General features: G+C 39.8%; 1 protein-coding gene and 1 long non-coding RNA gene across 3 annotated transcripts in view; one reads left to right on the forward strand and one right to left on the reverse strand.

Annotated features, from left to right (window-relative positions):
* Positions 1–1,316, reverse strand: part of LOC121300357 (potassium voltage-gated channel subfamily D member 3-like) — a 56,274-nt gene extending 54,958 nt beyond the window's left edge. The window contains exon 1 of one of the 2 annotated variants that reach the window (XM_041228921.1): positions 1,069–1,316. The gene's annotated coding sequence lies outside the window, so the exon portion shown is untranslated. The remainder of the gene's footprint in view (positions 1–1,068) is intronic. The other variant, XM_041228922.1, reaches the window with a different exon arrangement.
* A 32-nt stretch (positions 1,317–1,348) lies between these two features.
* LOC121300358 lies at positions 1,349–18,220 on the forward strand. The gene is made up of 3 exons (XR_005947518.1): positions 1,349–1,417; positions 16,577–16,646; positions 18,021–18,220. It is a non-coding gene; the product is annotated as an uncharacterized LOC121300358 (long non-coding RNA).
* Positions 18,221–18,912: the final 692 nt, after the last annotated feature.

Genomic DNA, 18,912 nt, shown 5'->3' on the forward strand with positions numbered 1-18,912 from the left:
TAAACACCCCATAATAATGGTTGTGATTGCCTTTGATTAATGGCTCCTTCAATAAGGAATACCGTCAGTAACGCTGCAACCTGAAAATGTCAATTTAAAGAAGCACCAATGCAGTTAGGTTCAGGGCTTACGCGCATCTATTTATTTATGTCTCTATTTTTATGTAAATGTTACAAGGATTTGCCCAAGAGAAACAATGCTGCAGAAGCAGTCTAAAATAAACTCAACAGCAATAACATGTATCGATTTTATAGATACTTTAGTGGCAATGTAGTGTTTAATAAAGTGAAAGGCAAAGTGTTGTCGGCAGATTGTGATGCTGTGCTGGTATTTACAAGAGCCGGTACCTGTTGAGTCCGAATAAACTCTGAGTATTTAAAGCGGTGAATTAATATTTCCATTTATTGACTGTAAAATGTTTTTCTAAAAGTACATTAACGTTGCAGACAAAAATGTTATAACATAGATACATCGCGGCGTGGAAACGCACGACGTGTCCTTAAAATAATCGGCCTATGTAATGTACTTTTAAAAATGCATTCTTCAACAGCAAACATTTTAAACATGTTTGGATGCTGCATCAAGTCAATATTTTAATTAAAACGGTCAGAATTAAAATATAAATCTTAATGGTATATACAAAGTCGTTTTGCAAAATGCAAAAATCGATACGAAGATGAATCTAAATAGCATTTATTCAGTAGGAATAGACATAACGAATGTATTTAAAAATCTATACATTTCATGAAGAAAAACCAAGCAGAGTTAAAAAGGACGAACTTGGAGCAGCGACGTATAGAAATGATGGAATCGATTTCAGGTTCTGTTTTATAGGTGTTGTATGAACTTCATTATAAAATAATAACATTCCACGCTGACGACAGACCGCAAACACGGTTAGTTTAAAAAATCCTCCGCACTAAAATATTCCTTATTGCTGTTTATATTATTATTGAAGAATCTGGATTTTACAAAGCACGTCAGAAAAGAATAGTAGCAACAGGGTAAGAGGACAAGTTAACTTTACAAAAACAAAACGCTCAAAGAAAGAAAGAAATAAGAACCTACCTCAAGGAAGGAAAATGCATTTTAAAACATGGTGCGTATATCTATCTATCTAGATCCATCTACACAGATAGAGATATATAAATATAAAGTAAACGGGAAGCTGTTGCTCCTTATCTGAACGTTAGGTCCAAACTGGAGTGATAAAGACAAAGAAATGGAACATAAGCACACAAAAAAAAGAGAATGTTGCGACAGAACCGAGGCTGCGTTTGTAACCAGCTCGTCCCCTTGCTGCAGGTCCGATTCCGACACGAAGGTTTATCTCTTTCGCCTCATCAGCTGGGAATGGTACCCAGATCGTCTGTTGTGATGACAACTCTGTGTATGCACGAATGATGGACAGAAGTGGGTGAGTCTATGGGAGCGCTTTCTCTCCCTCACTCCCTCCCTCTCTTTCTTAGCCAGAAGAGTTCGCACAGAGGCACTGTGCGCTCTCAGAGACACAAATGGAACTCTGTTAAATCCACACCAAACGCGACACTGCGGACTCATGGAGTGCTTCTGTTTTTTTTTTGTTTTTTTTAATCCTGTGGTTTTTCTTTGAGTCTCAGCACGTGTGTTTTTTAATTAAACATGCTCATACAAGTTTGAATATTTGTCATTTAAAACAATAATATATATTTTTTTTATTGCAGAATTCTGCTGTGACTAGTATTGGAATTTAGCCAATACACGTTGTCTGTTTAGTTATTTTTAATAACTTGATGCGCTACGATGAAGTGTTTATTATTAACAGTCGACAGAGGTTCGTTACCTTTATCTGAAGCAGTTACTGGTTCACTATATGTAAATGCACAGTAATTGGAGACACTTCATATCAAGTGTTACCCAAGCATGTATTTGTAGTACGGGTTATCAATCTGGTATGGACAGGGAGCCCTTGTAAAAGTTTATCACGGTACACTTGTCTGCGTGTTTATTTCCCATGGTTATACTCTGCTTTTACTATGGGGTACTTGTGTATGGTATGATGCAGAATGTACTGTAGCTCTGGAGATTTGTAAACGAAGGAATCATTTACTCTAATGTAAACCATTTTAATTGTGATTTTTGAAGGGGTTCACTGAGTTCCTGAGGCCAGCGATGTTAAAATTGTGTCAAAGTTTGAAGTGTCAAGGGTTTTAATTCCAGTCAAAAAGTAAACAACATGCAAACTCTTCAAGGTTACCCTATAACCTGCAGGCAGACAAAGCTAAGTGATTTTTTTAAATCGATTTGTATTAATTTTTAATAGATAAATAATAACCAACAACCAGAACATTGAAGGCAGGGTTTTTATTTTCCGTTCTCTGTATTTCATGCAGCTGACGATTCCAACTGCTAGGTTGGCAGCATTAGACATTTCCAGCAGCTTCTTGTTATATCTCGTTTGAGACAAGAAGTGCTTGACAGATGAGACTTTTTGAAAAAGCAGCTCCCTGGAATATTTAAATGCAAACTCTCCAGGAGCAATACAGTCCTGATTCATGACATACCACATTTATTTCACCTGACAATAAAGAGTTCCCTTCACTGTTATTGTGGTCTGTGTTTGAATTCATTGTAGACTTTGCAGTAAAGTCAAGGGGAGGTTTAGATCAAGAGGCAGAAGAAGCATGCCTTGTAGTTCAGGCAATGAAAACTCCAGCCATCCTCTCTAAATCACATTGTGCTGGATCACCTTTACTGATCTTCTAACTCTCTCTCATAGGGATTGGGCTTCTAAACATTAGACTCACAATAGCTGCTGTGAATTCAAAGTCATGGGTCTGCCTCTGCCCGGGCAACCAACACACTTTCCTCTAACCCAGGATTACAGAGTCCAGACTAGTAGTCTTGACAGGCTTTGAGGAACAGGAACGAGTAGCACCAGCAGAACGGAAGGAGCCGGAAGCAGTTCTTTCAGCTCCGCCTGTTCACAGCAATGACCTCATTTCTTGTCTTTGTTAAACTTTGAAGCATATTGAATCCCTGCTGGGACTGACAGAGTAGTTTGATCTCAGTCCACTTCTAATGGAAACGAGCAGGACTGATTTCAAAAGGTTTCAATCCGGTCCCAGTTGCAGAAGGCATGTGACTATGAGACACTGTGATGTAAATAATAATGACTAAGAATAATTCATTGTAGATGTTGTAGGTGCCATCAAACAGCACAGCTGAGTTTCCTTTCAGGGTTTGTCGTTCTTGTGGTTTATAAACGCAATCAGACTGATATGATTGCACCCTTATTATACATTGTAACAGATATCTGAATTTGGAATGTCTGGTTCTTTGACAAGATCCTGAAACTGTGTTCATTCCAATGTGAAATGCCTTGCCATGGGAACTGATCGTGGATCTCCCGTCCCCTCTGGGGCGAGGCATGATTACACCCTGAGTGGCTCTTTGTCTCTGACATTGCTTCTGGCTCATACCCTCTGTGATGAATGAGTGTTTCTACATTATAATCGACAAGACTGGGCCCTCAGCGGCTTCATCACAGCCGTAACTGAGGGAAGAATTCTCAAAGGGTTCAGTGGAGAACGCAGGTTACAAATTGGATGCCGTTATTTTACGATAAAGTATTCTGGACATTGTGACTTTTCAGTAGAACTGCAAAATCAAACTTTTACCACAAAATCACAGTTAAAATAATTCTTAAAATCCAGTAGCTGTATTAATTAATTGAATTGCTGTATACCTTAATTAGGGTTTCACTGCAGTTTTGAAATATAAAATCCTCATTGGAATCCCCAGTGAAGATCAGTGAGCTCATACAGAAAGGATGTGATCCTGTGCTCTCCAGCCTGTATTACTGCTGTGGGGACACATTGATGGAATAGAATGAGGAAGGCTGTTCAGACCCGGCTTCTAGGATTCTCCAGGCAAGCTCTCAGTGGCCAGCTAAACACAGACTCTTTCTAACAGCTTAATATTGGAGCAAGAACACCTCCAGATACCTTGAAATAGGGTTTTATTTCTGTCTCCATCTGTCTTTTTAGAACAAACTGTCATGACCCCTTTTTACAGTATAGGGGTAACCCAGCAGGTTTTGTAACAAATCACATAAAACTAATGAATGCATAAAGATCCTGGCACTGAGATTTAAACCTCTTGAAATGACACAAAGAAGCCAGGTGCTGAAAATGACTTGCAAATTGAAACAAAACGGTTTCTTAATAGCATGTCATCATAATGCGATCACCATTTTGCATCAAGATTCAGTGTTTTGAATAAACATGCTCATTCATCTCGACACACATGACCACCATAACATACATTAATGTAAACACCTGCATTCAGAGGTCCTTAACACTATGCAAATCACACACTGCAGCTTTTAAACCAGAGAGCACAGCCATGGGCTTCACTGTGGAGTAATTAAATACAACAGCATTGAGAATGAGTCAATATTCCTCAGCTGATTTGTACATTAACAGTGTGAGCCGAGGCTCACTGGGTTATAAAGACTTTACCGTACCTCCAGCTGATTAGGTTTACTGCTGTATGAAACACAGCTTCAGTTTAATCAGAGTTAAAGAGGTAATAACAATCAAGACTTCAGAAGCATGTTCTTAGCAGAGCTGCCTCCCATGCGCGTCATTGCTTTGCTGCCGTGCTTTACTGGGAGTTTGCTTTTCTTTTACTGGGATTTTCTGCATTTACTCCTTTCAAATCCACAGAGCTAACAAAATCATTCCAGCACCTTTCATGTGCATTCCAATCACTTTGAAGAGATCCCCTTTTCCTGGGTGAAAAATGTTCAACTTGTGTTATCTGTGCTTTTGATCCTTCATGGTATTTTTCCATTCTGTGACTGAACTCACACCAAGCCCTGTAAACCCCAACCCCAACCCACCCCCCTGTGACCAGCGTGTGTTCTTAACATGTCTGTCCCTTACCAGGCATGCAGTGCTGGGTTCTATACTGACACTGAAAGCAACACATATATTAATGTTACCAGGCTTGCAGTGCTGGCTCCTATACTGACACTGAAAGCAACACATATATTAATGTTACCAGGCTTGCAGGGCAGGCTCCTATACTAACAATGAAAGCAACACATATATTAATGTTACCAGGCTTGCAGTGCAGGCTCATATACTAACAGTGAAAGCAACATATATATTAATCTTGCTGGTGTTCTCTACCAAGGATGATTTATTTACTCGTCTAGTTCCACCCCCCCGTGATTTATTTAGCAGCCACGTATTCCAACGTGTGTTGCATGCCTCAGTCCAATTACATTCCACCTGGCTTGGCCTGTCCAAAGAGACTGCAGCGCTGGTGCATTTGTTTTTCCACATGTGTACAATGGTCACTGTGTGCCCCAGGGCTTGTTATGTGTTGTAACTCACTTCTCTGTGGCATTGCGGAGGGTTTATGCCAGTCCTGCAGACTGCCTTGTAAAGGAGATATAGACGCAGCAAGCTGCTCAAGTGCTCTCTGTTTTACTTTGCACTTCACAGCTGGACCCTGCCATGCATGAAGCACCTGTGAAGAAGTGCATATTGAAGAGTAACAGGGATAGAAACAGCTCTGAGAGCCTCAGGGTTCATAACACACGGAGGCATTGTTTAGCTTCTGCTTGAGTTTGTCAACAAGGTAGACTCTTTTTTTTTCATCATTGCTGTTGACAAAATCTCGGTTTCAAACTTCAGTGTTTCTCTTATCTTGGACAATAAAAACCAAATTGGGAAATGTTGAGAAAGAAGCCCACAAAATACTGTAGTTGTCTTTTTTACCCCTTCAGGCTACCTAAGTTGAAATTGAATCTGCAATTAAACTGACATCTAAATTGTCCGTTGTGTGGAAGGGCACAGAGTTCTTCAGTAGTGAGGGCTAAAATAAAAAGACAAATCCAAACTTTTCATTAGGATAACACTAGCTGGTAACAACAAGAGGAAGGGGCTAAAGGAGAAATTTAAAGGGGGTAACCATGGCGATCGCCTTTTCAAACGTCCTAATAAAAAGTTAATAATAGAACCGTCAGTGTTTTTTTATTTTGGTAAACAAGGGTTTGAACAGAGTTACATGAAGCAGTGCTTGTGTCTGATAAACAAATATTCGGGAATCGAAGCTAAAGGGACCTACTTTATATATTAACATTGCTTCTGTATTTCCTGCTTATATGATGTTATGTGGGTTCTGCATGAGTCTCTTGGATCATCATTCATAGCAGACTGCTAGTGGGGAAGGGAAGAGGCAAAGCATGTCATCCCTGAGGTGTCTTTTCAAGGTTAGTTTGACATGGAAGTTTGGTAGGTAATCATCGAAGCAGAACCAACAGCAACAAATCATACAGGCCTATTGAGCAGCAATTAAAAAAAAACTAATAACATGTCTAGCATGCTTTGCCAGCAAAAACGATGAGACCCGTGCAAATCGAACTGCTCTCACTTGAATTCTGATACTCTGGTTAGCTAAGCAAGTCATTCTATCTGGACATATCTCGAGGGTTCACCCCTAAAAATGTTCATATTACAATCTGTACACCAAACCAGGGAGGAACGCCATCTGAACTGAGAGAGGGGCATTAAACTGGATCAAACCATCTGAACTGAGAGAGGGGCATTAAACTGGATTAAACCATCTGAACTGAGAGAGGGGCATTAAACTGGATTAAACCAGCTGAACTGAGAGAGGGGCATTAAACTGGATCAAACCATCTGAACTGAGAGAGGGGCATTAAACTGGATCAAACCATCTGAACTGAGAGAGGGGCATTAAACTGGATCAAACCATCTGAACTGAGAGAGGGGCATTAAACTGGATCAAACCATCTGAACTGAGAGAGGGGCATTAAACTGGATCAAACCAGCTGAACTGAGAGAGGGGCATTAAACTGGATCAAACCATCTGAACTGAGAGAGGGGTATTAAACTGGATCAAACCATCTGAACTGAGAGAGGGGCATTAAACTGGATCAAATCATCTGAATCGAGAGAGGGGCATTAAACTGGATCAAACCATTTGAATCGAGAGAGGGGCATTAAACTTGGTCGAACCAGCTGGGCTCAGCTCCTTTTCCGAGCCCCTGCAGTAGTGAAAATGATAGCTTTCCTCCTAGGATATAACGGCCAATTGAAAAGCAGTGGGGGAGGCCTCCACACAGAAAATATTTGGAAATCCAATTCGCGGCTTGACACTTGAGGAGGGAGAAACAAATTAGATTAAACGAGCTGGTTTGGTCACAGCTCCAGCATTCACACCAGTTTTAATGAACAATATAAAAGTCTTGCCACTGGAACGGTCCTCATTTTATCATACTAAGTGTGAGCTCAGTAGCGCAGAATGCCAGTCAGCTGGAGCACAGCAGAACGAGGAAAGCCAAACCTTCTTGAAAGCATTGCAAAGCACTGGAATACATGTCAGCATCACGTTCACAGGAATCCCTCCTGAAACGACCAGTCCCATGCTTTGTGACGAACCCATGCTTGCCCCTTAATTTCCACTGCATGTATGTGCAATGCTCCCCTCTGAGGCAGCCCTTTACGTGCTGGAATCAGGTATCAGGGCTGCATGGCCCTGGCTCCCAGCTGCCCTATAATTCCACTCCACTGGCAATCTCATTCTTGCTGTAAGGCTCAATACAAAGTCCCATAACTATGGGTCCCCACTACATCACTATAATGGATATAAAATGTGTGCTATAAAATTATTACTCTCAATGACAAACACATAAATACACCACAAGTTATACAGGAGAAGAAAATAAATAAGAAATGAAGCCTTAGCATTTCATTTTCATTTTTTTAACTAGGAACCGGAATTGAGTCTGGAGTATATATATATACTTACCACGTCTTTACCAGTAAAGATTTCCAATTGTAAACTTGCAAGTGCAGTATTTAAATACAGAAATACAAATCTGTTGCAAGGTATGATGTTTTCTATCAGTGTTGCTGATTTGGTGCTCTATCATTGGCATTCATTTGGCAAATTATTCTCAACCAAAATGGCCTGTTATTTAAATTTAGGAACTGAGATAAAATAACTGTTAATTAACTGCAAGGCCTTGTAGTGTACTAATTAAGAAATACATATACTTCAACACCAATCAGAAATTGAAACAGATATAATTAAAATAATTTGTTTTTTTTAGCGCCCACGTACATTATTGCTTCTGAAATAAACGCTTAAAGAAATATTTTTAAATTCAAGATGTTGAGGTGACATTTTGAGTTGTAATTATTTAAAAGGATCAAATACTACTACTACTACTACTACTACAAACAACAATAATAATAATAATAATAATAATAATAAATAATAATAAATAATAATAATAATAATAATAAGGGAAGGAGACAGTTCCCTCCCCACAGCTGCTCAGGAGAGCTGCAGATCTGTTGGTGTGATCGCAGTACAAAGCCTAACCCTAACCCTCCTTACACCCAGGGGCTTAACGGTGGATGTTGACGAGCTAGCGCCCCCCAGAGGACAAAGGCGAGCCCTGCAGGGGGTTTGTTGAGAACTTTACGGGATTGCCAGAAAGATTGCGAGTCACTGTGCACACCACACTGTCATGCCATCGAGACACCCTGTCAGCAGCACTGAATACTGAAGCAAGAACACGCTCACAGATGGCAGAAGTGACTTATTTTCAACTGAAAGGTCACAGACTGAAATCAAGCTAAACAAAAACAGCAGACTTGCTTCTACAAAAGATCAATTCTGTAACAAAGGAACATGCCTAGCTCAGTCTGAGGATCAGAATGGACTTGTCATTATCATTAGATCTGCACACTCTTTAGTGATTGTTGGAAAACATGGATCGAGAATTGATTAGGAGTTTGCTACGCATGTGGACTGGCAGAGCTATGCTGGTGTTCTTTTCTGAAAAGAGACTAATATTGCAGATAGCAGACTGTTTGGTTCAAATTGCATGTACTGCTAACCATTGATAGAGACGTTGCGTCTACAAACTGCCCAACAATGACTGCAAGCTAATGAGATAACAATGCTGTGGACTAGAAGGGAACAGGCTCTAAAGACTTCAGAGAGATCAAAAGAGATAATGCCACTGGGATCAAAGGGGTCGCAAGAAGATAACAAAAGGCAAATGTATGGACCTTTTTTCTCCAGGAGTGTGAAGAATGCATTGAGTTCAGAGGTTGTCACACTAGACTACACACACAGACACACACACACACACACACACACACACACACACACACACACACACACAATAAATTAAATTACCTTTGCAACTGGTTAAGTGTCAGAGAAAGGGGAGGTGGACCATCTATACAGAAGGGTATTTAATGTCATGCAAACATTGTAATGAAGAGTATTCTGTTTGTCCTGTACCTGGGACCAGACTCCCTGCATATTTCAATAAACCTGGCAACTGATTGAAGAAAAGGACTCTGTGCATTTTCTTGAATCTACTTAATCACCATCATTTTTTTTAAGTTACTTCAGTGATCGTGTATGGGGTTAGATTGGAAGCTGCTCCAGTAAATGTATCTCTCCTGTACAAGCCACTGTTGGGCATTCTGCTTCTTTTCAAACCCGCAGAGAATGATCACAAAGGATATTAGCTGGGCCCTTTGTGGATAGAAATCTACACACCTGTCTAAAGCTTCCATCTAGTTGACATAGCATACTTCACTTTCTGTCAGCCAGCTAAATGTTGTATAAAATGCCATTTATTTTTTGTAATTTGATTGTGTGCACTGTTAGACGCCCGCTTTGTATTACCAGCGTGTCTCTGCTTCATAGACTTTACAAAGCACAAGACTGCTATGGGTTTCTCAGTAAAGTAACAACAGCACAGTGTCTGACTATCCAGTTATCGCTAGTGATGTTTATTACTGCATCCCATCAGATGTGCTCAGAGGACAAGCCAGGGTGATGCAGTCTCTCTCATCTCACGGGTCTATCTGGCAGCCATGTTAGGGCAAAGGTTCAGGCTCTCGCTCATGTTGCTGGGATGTTTATTAAGCCCCGGATTCACACTAGGAAGCTGACCAAAGGCAGTAGTTTTTCTTTAAACTGTTTTTTTGCTCAGCTGTTTGTTGGGAAAAAAATTGAGTCAGCGGCTTACAAAAAAGTGGAAAAATAAGCCTAGCTACCTGTTCATGCTTCTGTGAGGAAGATCTAGTGTCCCAGAGTCTCAGTGCTGCTAATCATGTCTATACAAAACAAAATTATTATATTCTGTCTAGCCTATCTAATGTCATGTTTTGGCAGCATTTACCAATTGTGCATTGTGTGTGTGTGTGTGTGCGCGCGTGTGTGCGTGTGTGTGTATTTTTGTTCATTTGTTTATTTTGAGTCTTTAATTCACAGGGTGAGATGTTCTTAGTCACATTGTAAGTGTATATTTTGTGTTTTGGTGGCGGTTAAAAATCCAGGCATGAAAATTGATCTGTGGCTTCCTGGGGCTGTGATTGATTGGCTAATCAATTAATCAATTTGGTGGATTGATTTGATGGATGGGTGCATTATCATATTGAATGAATTCTCTGTCACACTCCACAAAGGATTTGTGCACAATCCTGGCACTGTGGATGGGTGTGTTATCACAATGATCAAGAACATGACAATATGCCCTTCCTGGCTAATCAAGGGACACAGGGTACACCGAAAGAACGTGCTCCACACCCACACCAGGGCAATGCCAAACTCAGCAGGGTAATACAGTGTGTGCAGGCAAGGGGGAGAGGGACTGAAAAGCTCCCTCACTCCCACAGAGGATGGTCTCTACAAAGCAGGCCTGAGGCATGCTCAGAGGGCTCTAGAAAGAAAGCTCTCATTGTCACAATCTGTGCCTCCACTGAACAGAACACTCTGGTTATATCTTGTACTGGCTTAACAGTAAAGTGGTTGACTTGATCTCCAGTTGGGATGCTTGCCATGCAGCACTGGGTTAGTGGTCAACTGTAAGAGTTTTTATAAAGAATAATAATAATAATAATAATAATAATAATAATAATAATAATAATAATAATAATCTTGAAGCTGGCATTTAAAAGCAAGTTCTCTTTGCTTAGATTACATTCCTTACAGATGCCCCGACCCCTGTCCAGTGCTGCAGTATACAAATACAGCATCGCTCCAAATCTGCTAAAGATCCCCCTCAGTCTGTACAGGAAACAAGAAAACAAAAACTGTAGTTGTTGGTGGATTGAATTGAAATGTCAAGCATCCACAGGGATAAGCGATGTGTACTGGGTGGAGATTTATTAAGAGCAGAAGAACACGCAAACCCTTAACTCCCCTTTTCAGACTGCGCAGCCTGCATAACCGAATAGGAAGGAAATTGAAAGGGAATTGCTTATCCAGTAACCAGGCAACAGGCTGTCAAGCCTCTCCATGCTGGGCTACACAGTCTGAATCCAGACCTCAAACGTGTTTCAAACACACCAGCAATCCATCACAATTACACTGCACTGCTCGGCCAAAAGCTTTGCATCAGCCTGTAGAATGAACTCATTTTGCTCATAAAGTAAAATGAAACCTGCTGAATAATGTTACGTTAACATATTGAATTACACACCGCTTTGTAGCTTTCCGTATAATTAATGACAAACTGACAACAACTGAAAAATATGACATTTCAAAATCAACCGTGAAATACTGTACTACTACTACTGTGGCTTCCGGTAGACTTTTGCGCCATTTTTTTAAAATTATGTCTCAATCCTAAAACTGAAGGTGATGCAAAACTTTTGTCCGGAGCTGCACTGAGCTGCAGAAGGCAAAACAAAAATATATGTATTTTAAACAGTGCCCCGCCAGAAGACCCCTGATGTACAATTGAATTGATGTTTTTGTCAGATGGGTATTTTGAGTACAAAGCTAATTTAAAGCAATCTGGAATTATAACACATGTAGTTAAAAGGTATTTATTGGAAATGCACTGGCTCTAATCTGATGACTCTTGCCATATCCTGTAATTTCACAAGAAAGATACCAGTGTAAATGATAAAACGGTGTTTCCCCTTCTCACTGCTGAAACATTAAAACATCAGATTCTGGGCTTGGCATCAATTGAACTAATGATACTTACAGTGCTGAGTGAGATTTACTGGAAGGGTTCTGCTCTGTGCTCTCTAGACCAGTGTGAAACCTGGGGCAGCTGTGTTGGCTGCCGCTTGATGTGTGTGTTACCTGGGGATACATTCATTCATCTCAGAACTCAAAACCTGCAATGCAGTTCTCCACAAATGTCCTGATTACATTTCTGTTCTTGTCAGGGTTTTGTTCAGTTCTGGTCATTCGCACACCGTGGTTTAATTTACCACCCCCTTGTGAATGCAAGTATCGCAGTGGGAAAATAGCATGTTAATTTAAAACTCCCTTGGGGGCCAAGTCAATTCTAGTTGTGTTTTGTTGCTAATAATGTATTACCGTCCATTTGAATGAGTTATTTGCCTCTGAAAACAGTTTGCTATAATGTGTTTATTATTTTAGGGTTATAAATAACAAAACCTGTTGAACCAGTGAAAACAAGGGAGGCATAAAACAATAAGTGATCTAAACCAGAAGGAAACAACATAGGGCAAGCAAATTACTTTGCTGAAAAAAGCTTCTGGAGGTATTTTTTGGTAAAATCTTAATCTTCTTCTTCTTCTTCTTCTTCTTCTTCTTCTTCTTCTTCTTCTTCTTCTTCTTCTTCTTCTTTGCTACACTGATGAATGTCTTCTTTCTAGAAACCCACCCAATGAATCCCTTCTCTTTCAATCTATTTTTTACTGTTTGCACTGACAGCGTATTCTTCAGCTCGCTCCTGCTCAATATGTGAAGCCCTTGCTTCCCTGTTTCTCTGACCTTGGTAACAATTGTATGGTCTTGTCCTCTGTGGTGGTTCTTTTCCTCCCTCTGCTATTCAAGTTGCTCTCTTTCTTCCTGCAGTACAGAGTGTGCTGTCTTGTGTGGTGTTGTTTCTATTTCTCTTTGGCTGTACCCTTCATTGGATAAAGGTTCCTACCGGCACACTGACAGCATCAGAGCACTGCAGTAAACTGGCTCTATTTTAACTTATTAATATTCATGCACAGAACCTAGAAACCGTAGCAAGAGTTGCACCAAAGATTACTTATGCTATTCTTCCAATGACGTAGCATGTCCCATCATTTTGGCCTTAAATCAAAAGCAATGCCACACTGTAGCCCGCCCGATGCCGCTGCGTGTGCCTTAGTTGGAGTTGACAGATTTACAGTCATAACATATTGCCTGTCTGCATCTATCTGGCTTGCTCTTACAACCCTTTCACTAGCAGAGAAATATGAGGTTTGAGCTTCTGTCTTACCTTAAAGCACTTTCAATAGTCCTCTCCGGTAGCCCTTGTCTCTGCCCTGAAAAGGCTTCCTTCACAAACTGTCTGCAAAGCCTACCTCCCTGGCAGGACCTTCAGCAGCTAGTAAACAGCAGTTCATTACACTAGCCAATCAAGGCTCCCATTTCCTCAATTACAATCCCAGAAAGCTGGAAAGGAGAGAGTCGGGAATCTGAACCCTATCCCTGCCAAACATAAGCACAATGTAACAGCCTGTCGCTGCATGGCTAAAAACGAATGATTACGTGCATGCAATTAACAATGACAATATATGAGACTTGAGAGAGTTCCTCGAAGCCCTGCAATGAGTGGAAGCTCTCATTCGGTGCCCATGTCCCTGAATAAAAGCCCCACCAACCCTCAGACCTTCAGCATTCTAATACCCTAATCAGAACATTGAGACCATGGGATTGCTATTTGCGCCATTGACTATTTCAAAACATGACAAGCTTTTGTAAGTAGTGTGCGAAGGGTATTTGAATACGAATAACATTTTGGTATGCCACTGCACTTGTGGGACAATTGCTCAATGAAATCATAAGCATGTATTTGGAGATGGTGCATGATCTATTCAGGAAGATATTTCATGACCAAGCAACAGGTCAGAATAGATAGAACTGGCAACACATTCTGCACTACGAATAGTCTAATAGTCCTGCTTTTAATCATCTACAGGGGTGGCCAGCCCTCGTCCTGGAGAGCCACAATCCTGCAGGTTTTCTGGGTATCTTTAAATCATCAGAGGCTAAAGACCTGGAAAGCATGTCAGTGTCGACACATTAACAAAACAATTGGTTCACTCAGGTAGAATGAAAACCAGAAGACCCTGTGGCTCTCCAGGACCAGGGCTGGCACCCCTAGGGGCTTGAGTGTCCTAGCAAATATTGAGAACCAGACAGCAGGATCAACAGTAATTGCAACATTCACACAATAACATACTTGTATGGCTTTATGGTTTTTTTTTTTGTTGTTTTTAATTCTCAGAACTCATTTTGATTGAGAACTGTCAGTTTTAGTGTTCACACTTACCACTGGTAATTGCCCACAGTTTGCAATAAAAATGTGTACAATTGTTACGTGTTTTGATAATTATCATCATCTCCTGTGTATCAGCTGTCCATCTGCTCTTGAATGGGAATATGCATTTTTCAAATTTTTATATTCCACTTGAAACTAAATGAAGAGCTCTGTAAATCGATGCTTCATGTGAAAGACTCACACATTGTGTTCTTATAGAAAAGTTTGTTTGCTGCTTGAACGCTGGAACAGCAATGGCTGATTGCATTGTAACTATGTGCATTATGGATAAAATTGCTGGAATGCTGTAATATTCCAGAAATCTTAACAATGCTGTAACTTGTCCTCTGATGGGTTTCCATTATGCTGCTTTAAGTGAACAATGATTGTAATCCAATATTAAGAGTATGGAAAGTGGTGCATTTAGCACACTTCTCTAGAGTAAATGTTGAGACTTTTCCCAGTAGATTTATGACCCATGATGTGTGATTAAAAAATGTAAGAGAGTTAGCAATATGTTTAAAAATATATAAGGCTGAGATACAGACGACACTGGACACAGCAAAGGGAATGTAATGCGTTTCTTGTGAACTTTGCAGGGTGTTCTGTAAACTTTAAGGAAAGCATTCTCAGCATAATACACCCCAGTAACCCCCTAAAACCCTGGTGGATAAAGAATGATCTCTTCATTGCAAAAGAAACTCATTGAAAAACTAATGTGTTTGAAAAGAATGATCAAGAAGGTCCTTCTGAAAAGTGCCCGTTACCTGCACAGTAAGAATAATTGCTATGAATAAAGCACAGCTTTCCCAAGGACACATCTAGCTTTCATTGTGTTGGGGAGAAAACCTATCAAGCCTGTGACTCGCTCACTGTGCAAAGCACAATAGATGCATAGACTGGACTTGCAATGATTCAGTTCAATGTGTTACATTGCACAATGCCTTGCATCTCAGAGATCCCAGAGATCAGAGAGATTCTTTAAAGAAGCGATGAAGGACAGGGACAAGGTGAAGACAGCATGTATTTATTTATTCATTTGCTTATTTCCAAAATCTAGACAACTATAGCACCATGACATCACAAATCTAGAAAAAGAAATACAGCACCACGGCATCACGAATCTAGAAAAAGAACTGCAACACCATAACATCACTAATCTAGAAATAGAACTACAGAACAATGACATCACAAATCTAGAAATAGAACTACAGAACCATGACATCACAAATCTAGAAATAGAACTACAACACCATAACATCACAAATCTAGAAAAAGAACTACAGAACCATGACATCACAAATCTAGAAATAGAACTACAACACCATAACATCACAAATCTAGAAAAAGAACTACAACACCATAACATCACAAATCTAGAAAAAGAACTACAAGACCATAACATCGCAAATCTAGAATAAGAACTACAGAACCATGACATCGCAAATCTAGAAACAGAACTACAGAACCATGACATCACAAATCTAGAAATAGAACTACAGAACCATGACATCACAAATCTAGAAATAGAACTACAACACCATAACATCACAAATCTAGAAAAAGAACTACAGAACCATGACATCACAAATCTAGAAATAGAACTACAACACCATAACATCACAAATCTAGAAAAAGAACTACAACACCATAACATCACAAATCTAGAAAAAGAACTACAAGACCATAACATCGCAAATCTAGAATAAGAACTACAGAACCATGACATCACAAATCTAGAAACAGAACTACAGAACCATGACATCACAAATCTAGAAATAGAACTACAGAACCATGACATCACAAATCTACAAAAAGACATTGCGTTCTGGGTGCCATGTCTTTGCAAACGCCCTTGTGGGGAACTAACTAGAAACATCTTTTAATGATTCAGCAGATATTGGCTTGAACCTTTTTAAAATAAAGTAACAGTGGTGCCGTAACACAGATGATAGTTAGACCAAGTTTCAAATCAATATAACAAGCTGTCCCAGAGAAACATTTCAAATCCAGTTGCAAAGTGATGGTTCACACAGCTTAATGTGAACGGCAGAGCATCCACTTTGAAAAGGTATTAATTAAATCTGAAACATAAACAAGTTTGAATTTCAGATAAACGTTGATTTACTCAGTGTGTTCCCTCAGTAATTAATCTAAATATCCCAAATTGAATTTCCAATACTGTACTATTCCTAAGTGGTTTCTGCATTCTGTAAGTTTATTAAGATAACTTTTACATTGCAGGCTACAGCTGAACAATGGGAAGCATCTACCCTACCTCTGCAGAAAAGGGGCACATTGCACTTTCCCTAAGGTAAAAGAAAATGTATTTGTAACTTGCTGTATCAGCTAAAACATATATTGCCACATCAGCTATTTGTGCAGTTTGCCCTTATACGTTAGCGTTATTACAATATGGATCATTCTATTTTAGTATCTACTCAGTGAAGGTATAAACTCAAATGATAAAGACGAATCTTCTGTAAATGGAACCACATATAAAACACAGCCTCCTCTGGGCGATAACGCAGTTTGAATATTCTATATTTTTCTGTAACGGGGGTCACTGACCGAGTTCGGAAAGTTTAATGGGGCCCACATTTTGGATTCAAACTTTAAACCAAAAGGTTTCAAACACATGTTTTTGCTTCATATGCCCCATTATCATCCGTTCATTCTGCAGCTTCCTGATTCCAAACCCCTTCCTGTGCTGTAGGTCACATTCACTTCAGTACTTTTACCGCAGTTCCACACAGTGACAGGGAATTTGAAACAGTTCATCTATAGTTTACAATTCAAGCAAATAACCCAGATATCTTCAGCAAACATGAGGGCTGGGGAGCAGGGAATGCTAATAAGAAATGTGGAGCTATGCTTATCAGCAGAAAGGAGCACAGTGCTGTAATGTAAGAAATGGACTGTGTTCATAGACCATGATTACATTGCAATTATGGTGCTTCTATACCAGCTTTCAAGAAGCACCAACTAACAGCTGTGCAATTATATTATGCTAAAGTTGCCAAAAAAATAAACACAGTTTTTGTTTGTTTTCTGACTTAATTTTGTTTCCTTCTTAAAATCCAGAACAAGGACAACAGCACCGTAAATAAAATGTAATATCTGCCTTATATGCAGCATTTACTAACGATTTGTATTTGCACTGATTGTAATTTTAAACAGCCGTGTGAGGGATAGTATAATGAATACCAAGCCAAAACATATAAAACTGTAAAATGTAAACTGTGCCTGAGAATAACTGTTTGTAACTGCAACTAGTCACAGTCTTGTGAAAATGACTTGTAACTGCTGCAGATTACTTTTTAAATTAGCTTTGTAAAATGCCATAACACTATAATGTAGGATAATCTGTAGCTATAAAAGTGTCTCTTGCAGTATTCTGAATTCAAAGATGCTCAGGCACAGGAAAGAGTTACTGGAAAAAATTAATCTTGGAAAGATGCTGTTTGCACGCAGAGACTGTATACAAAACAGCCTGCTGAAAATGCACATCTAACAGCTGATCTTTCACTCCTGGAACTGTTTGAAATGCACATGGCGTGAATTGCTGCGAATCGTATGTGAGGAATGTGTTCCACAAACAAATGCTTTCCTTATGAACTGCCTTCAAAGCTGGGTGTCTGTCAAAAAGGATGGCGCTGAATATTCAATTCATTTCTGTCTTCAATAGATATCCATGCACTGAGAATATGGACCTTCCCAGCATCCCAGTCTGAAGCCCAGCAAGCTCAACCCCAGCTGACATCCCAGCAATGAAAATCTCCCAGGAAGGAAAGACATTCCCACAAAGTATGCTGGTATTCAAGTATGTTCAATTCAAAGGAAAAGGTGCCTTGTGTCTGTGCCTCTTTGAATAAATGGATAATACAGGACCCAGTAAAAAGTGGGATGCAGTAATTTCCAAATGACAATGAAGGTATTTCAGTGGATAAAGCAGCAGATCAATACTCTTGAATGATTAGATTTTGTCTTTTTAATATCCCATAGAGAGCAATGTTCAGTCTAAACTTTTAGAAAAAGAGTGCTTTGCTTGTCAGCCCTGCCCAGACTTTATCCATCAAACAGCTTAATTTCTTTGGCAGCACAAACACACACACAGCATATGGTTCTATTTAGCTCGCAGGACAGATCATTGGGATGTTCAACAGAAACCTGGACAACGTTTCAAACTCATTTATTCCATTTGGGGGAAGATTGGAATTTAGAAACAGAACATGAAGTTTTAAAAGATGGTTATCAAAGTTAGCGTGGTGTGCAGGGTGAGTCATACAGTCAGGGGAGTGCAGGGGTCCCAGAGGGTCTCCCCGGAGTCAGATATTCTGGGATCGTTATGGGATGTGCTCATTTTAAACTCCCTGGGGTAGTACAAAGTCAATCGTGTTTGCAATAACATGTCTTTCTTTAAACACTGCACATGTGAGAGCTATGTGGCTTATGGAAGTGAGGAATGCGTGAGATTCATGGAGTTATTCTGTTAGCTACTATTACTTGAACTGCTGGAAGCCAGGTGGCAAGGCTTTTTCTATATTATAATCGGATGGGCTGTGTTGTTCAAACAGAAT

Source organism: Polyodon spathula, chromosome 25 (assembly GCF_017654505.1).
Source record: "Polyodon spathula isolate WHYD16114869_AA chromosome 25, ASM1765450v1, whole genome shotgun sequence".
Classification (NCBI taxonomy): Eukaryota; Metazoa; Chordata; class Actinopteri; order Acipenseriformes; family Polyodontidae; genus Polyodon; species Polyodon spathula.